At 31.8% G+C, this 5,244-nt stretch overlaps 1 long non-coding RNA gene across 1 annotated transcript; it reads left to right on the top strand.

The window, feature by feature from the left end:
- Nucleotides 1-1,336: 1,336 nt before the first annotated feature.
- Nucleotides 1,337-2,802, top strand: LOC129888361 (uncharacterized). The gene is made up of 2 exons (XR_008766640.1): nucleotides 1,337-1,494; nucleotides 2,286-2,802. It is a non-coding gene; the product is annotated as an uncharacterized LOC129888361 (long non-coding RNA).
- Nucleotides 2,803-5,244: the final 2,442 nt, after the last annotated feature.

Raw genomic sequence — 5,244 nt, 5'->3', positions numbered from 1 at the left:
CAAGTCCTTGGATCCTTGATTCTGGAGCAACACATCATGTAACAATGGATTAGAACAATCTTGAAGAATATACTGGCAATGAAGAAGTGTCCATGGGTGATGGTAAATCTATTCTCATTAATCATACTGGTTTAACTCAAATAAAAGCTTTTAATGCTAATTTCGTGCTTTCTGACACTCTTTGTGCTCCTTCTATAAAAAAGAACCTTATCTCAGTTGCCAAATTTTGCACAAACAATCTAATCTCTATTGAATTTTTTCTGTATTCTTTTCTTGTGAAGGACCTCAAAACTCGGAGACTGTTGGTACAAGGACGGAAAAGAAATAGACTCTATGAATGGCTACACATAATCATAATCCTCCCGCCGTCAATTTCACCTCCATCAAAGTCTCTCGACAATTGTGGCATTGTTGCCATGGTCATCCTCAATTAAAATTTCCAAATTTTATGTTGAATACATTTTCACTTCCTATTTCCACCAAAGAGGAGTTTAAATTTTGTAATTCTTGTTCGTCCAATAAAATTCATCATTTGCCATTTCAACGACTTACTTAAATAGTAATGTTCTATTGCAAACTTTATTCAGTGATTTATGGATTTCATCACCCATTTTATCCATTAATAAAAAATTATACTACTGCATTTTTGTTGATTAAAATATATTTGGTTGTATACAATAAAAAATAAAAGTGAAGTTGCATCCATTTTTGAAAATTTTCATCCTCTGGTGAAAAAAAAAAATTCAACATAAAATCACCTCTGTTTATATAGATGGCGGGGGTAAATATTCTGGTCTTAAACATGAATTACAATAAAATATCATTGAGCATTTAGTTTCGCCACCTTACACACTTCAACAAGTTGCCATAGCTGAACGACGACATCGCCATATTGTCGAAACAACTAGAACTCTTCTCAATGAAGCCTCTCTACCATCGCAATTGTGGTCATTTATTTGTCATCATGCTGTCTATCTAATAAATAGACTTCCTACCCTGGCCTAAATAATGAGTCTCTTTATGAAATATTATTTGGTGAACCACCAAAATACTCTTCATTAAAAGATTTTGGTTGTCTCTATTATTCGTGGCTCAAGCCATATACGCAAAATAAAATTCAACCTAGATCTACGTTGTGCGTATATTTAGGAGTGTTTGTTGTTCACCATGCATGTCTATGTTTTGATCCAGTAAATTCAAAATTGTTTGTTAGTTGGGATGTTCAATTTTTTGAAACTATTTTCCCTTTTACAACAATCTTCTCACAGTTACAAAATAAATTTTTAAGATAAATTGGAGAATAATAGAGTCCCACTCTCCAGTATATACTTCAGCAGACTTTGGACTCCAATCTTGTTTCTACTCTTCTGCCAGCTATCCGCATCTCCTTATCCATTCCATCTTCTCCTAATTATCCACAACATTTGCCCTCATCTCTTAATACTCGAGAGTCCATGATGGGAGGCCAACTGCTAGCAGATCTCTATCAATCAGGTATTCTCCCAATCTCTGCCTCTTCTTCTCTTCTAATAATAATCCTTCAAATGCCACTTCCACTCCGTCACTCATTCATAATCAACCTTCCCAAATACCAAACCAGTAGCCACAAATTCCTCCACCTACCATGGACATACCTATTGATCCTCCACCCGTTGGTGTAGTCACATGGTCCAAAAATAATATTTTCAAAGCAAAATATTCACCTTTCTGGCTCACGTCTCTTCCCACCAAACACCTTTAAGCAAGTTGTCAAGCACACCAAATGAAATAAAGCCATGAAATTAGAATACGAAGCACTAATGAGAAACCAAACTTGGATCTAGTTTCTTGCAACCCAATGAAAAATGTTGTTGACTGTAAATGGTTGTTTCGCATTAAATGAAAAGCTGATGGTTCCATTGATAGGTATAAGGCGAAGTTAGTGGAAAAATGTTTTATGCAATGCCCGAAATTGGACTTTCATGAAACCTTTAGATCAATGGTTAAACCAACCATCATTAGGATTGTTTTGTCCATTGCTGTCCAAATAAACTAGAAGGTAAACCAACTTGATGTAAACAATGAATTCTTACAAGGAACTTAAAAGAGGAGGTATTCATGGCTCAACCCAAAGGTTATGTGAATTCTCTTTTTATGGATCATGTATGCCACCTTAAAAAGGCAATTTATGGTCTAAATCAAGCCCCGCATGCCTGGTATCAGGCTCTAATGACTCATTTGATTACTATTGAATTTGTCTGAATCAGATACCTCATTATTCATTTTTAAATCTTTGGTTGTTATAGTTTATATTTTGGTGAATGTGGATGATATACTCATTACTGGAATCATCCAAACTTGATTGCGCAAGTCATCAATTCTTTGGCTAGCAGGTTCTCCCTAACGAATCTTGGCGAACTCAAATATTTCTTGGGAATAAAAGTTAAGCATGTTCAAAATGGAATCATCTTGTCGCAAGGTCGATACATTCTTGAGATTTTATGAGATGTGGAAACCTGCCTTTCTTCGCTGTCTATCCAAAATAGGTGTGGTGTAACAACACTTAACTTGAGGGGGTTGTATTGAGATAAATATGTTAGCTGGTTATCTATTTGTTAGCAAGTATTTAAATTCATTTGAATAAGTCAACTAATCACATTTTGTAAATAAGATTAAGTTGTTAGAGTAGTTTCTTAAAGTTAGTCAAGTTAGTTTCCTTAAAATTAGTCAAGTTAATTTCGTTTAAGTTAGTCGAGTTAATTATAATTACTTGTATTTAAGTAGATTGAAGCTATAAATAAAATCATTCAAGTTTACTTTTAATTCTCAATCTCTTTACACTCAACATATCATCGTAACAATTAGATTTATAATTATGGAATTCACTGTCAATTGTCGAAGTCATCTCAAAAAAATATCATGAATCTCTTTCTGACACTCACTTTCTAGGTAAAATAATATAACAAAAGTGATATAGACTTTTTGTTAAACTATTTCTCTTCTTGAATTTTGAGGTAAGGTGGGGATAATGTAAGAAGACAAAAAGGAAAGGAAAGCAAAAGCTAAGGGGACCAAAATAAATAGTGATTTGATATTTTGTACGGATGAATCTCCATTAATAGAGAATTGTGATATAGGCATAAGGATTTTGGTCTCTGATTGTCGCACATTTGCATATAGACTTGATTTCAGTGGAGGATTCAAAATCTATAGTAAAAGAATTTAAAATTTTAACAAAAAAAAAAGAATTAGTTAAAGGGTGTTCGACATATACTATATATATAAAAAAAATTAATTATATATAAATAGTATAATTTTTCGTCAAAATGAATTCGAATAAACTTCTGACGGTAAGTTGGCTCTGCCCCAGGTAGATTGAGTGGGTGAGATGGCTCTTGAAAGGATGAAATTTTTTAAAGGAAAGATTTCAATTGACAATTATTATTTTCCTTGAGATCCCTCTCAATTATTATTTGGGGTATATATCCAAAAGTTGAATTGTATGAGTAGAATGCCTACTCCTTGAAATAGGTATAAACGCCGCTAAAACATTTAGCGACTTCAAATGAAATGACATTAATTTAATTATCGTTAAATATTTTTGTTGCAATGAATATTACCGCTAAAAAAAATTTATTATCACTAAATATCTCTTTGATTGTAGTAACAATTGTAGGACAAAGTAGTAGTAAGAACTAAGAAGAGTGAGAGTGGACTTAATTTTGTGTTATTTAAAATATAAATAACGATTAAAGTATATAATTTAATGATAATTATGATAGTAATGGGAGTCTTCCACTTGTGGGTTTGATTCTCACTGTCCATTTCCCTTAGCTTCTCCTTCTCTTATTACCTTCTCTTATGTAATAAATAAAAAACTATAATATATTTATAGGATTATCTAAAAAGTTGAAGGGATTTTTTTTGTGGACGGAAGAGGTATATATTTGTCCATATTTAATAATTGGTATATGAGATATATATTGCCATAGTTTCTTTCTTCAAGAAAAATATTTGTATTCTTTATTAAAAGTGGAATTTGTCCTTAAGAAGAAGAGATCTTAAAAGACCCACTATTGTTTGATTTACAAAATTCCATAAGTTGACTTATATATCTCTCGTAGCTTTTTTAGTGGCTGGCCACTTTCATTGGACTCTATTTCTTTTCTTTAGGCTATAATAAGCCAAGAACATATCTACTGCACATAAAAAGGCAAATATGTTGGCCTATAGACGTGTGACCCTATCCTATTTCAGAAACAATGAAAGACGTTTGAATATAGTAACTCTCCAAGGCGTGCAATATGATTTTTAATATACTATTTTTCCATGTGGATTGTTAGTTCATATTAGTTACTAGTGTGATCAACTTTCAGTTTATTATCACTCTTGGGGACTTCGATTGCTAACATGTTATATGAGTACATGTTCTTTGAATATCAAGTTTCTTACATAAAGTCTTTCTATACTACTTCGTAAGAGTCCATTTGGATATACTTAAAAAAAAAAAAATTATGTATGAAGTGTTTTTAGAATTTTTATGTGCTGAAAGTTATTTTTATAAATAAGCAGTTGAGTGTTTGGATAAAAGTGTTTATGCTGAAAATAAGTTGTTGATGTGTTTGGCAAATAAGTGTTGTTAAGCACTTATTTTCTGTCAAAATGACTGAAATATCCTTAAAGTTGTTAACACCATAATAAGTTGATTTAAAAGATTTTTAAACTTTAAATTTGATTTTAATCAAAAGTAATTTATAATGTAAAATCACTTTCATTATAAAATATTTATTTAAGTTAATTTTTTTATAAATACATGTCCCATTTACGCTTTCTAATGAAGTTTGTTGGAGTAATGTGGTTGGTTAGTATCTTTTGTTTCCAATCGAAACCACTCCACTATAAATACAAGAAGTGGAAAATATTCATTTAATACAAGCATCAAACATTAGAAATGTCACTAGCAATCATATCACGAAACCCCATCCAATAGACATCATTTTGTTCTCCTACATCCTCGACATCTACATTGTTAGCTCTTGAAGTTGTGCCAATATCATTAGAATCAACCGATGGAATATAGCTTACATTCTCAACTGTTTGGAATGCATCATCCACATTGCATTTCTTTCTAATATAATTGTGAATAGCCATAGTAGCAGGTACGATGTCCCTTTGTGTGTCAATGTGATAGTATGGCATGTCTCTCAAAATATACCATCTTGCTTTTCAAACACCAAATATATGCTTTACTACATTTTTACAAGA

Source organism: Solanum dulcamara, chromosome 5, assembly GCF_947179165.1.
Source record: "Solanum dulcamara chromosome 5, daSolDulc1.2, whole genome shotgun sequence".
Taxonomy (NCBI): domain Eukaryota; kingdom Viridiplantae; phylum Streptophyta; class Magnoliopsida; order Solanales; family Solanaceae; genus Solanum; species Solanum dulcamara.
Note: the sequence above shows the minus strand (reverse complement) of the source record. Positions and strands in the feature narration are given on the sequence as shown.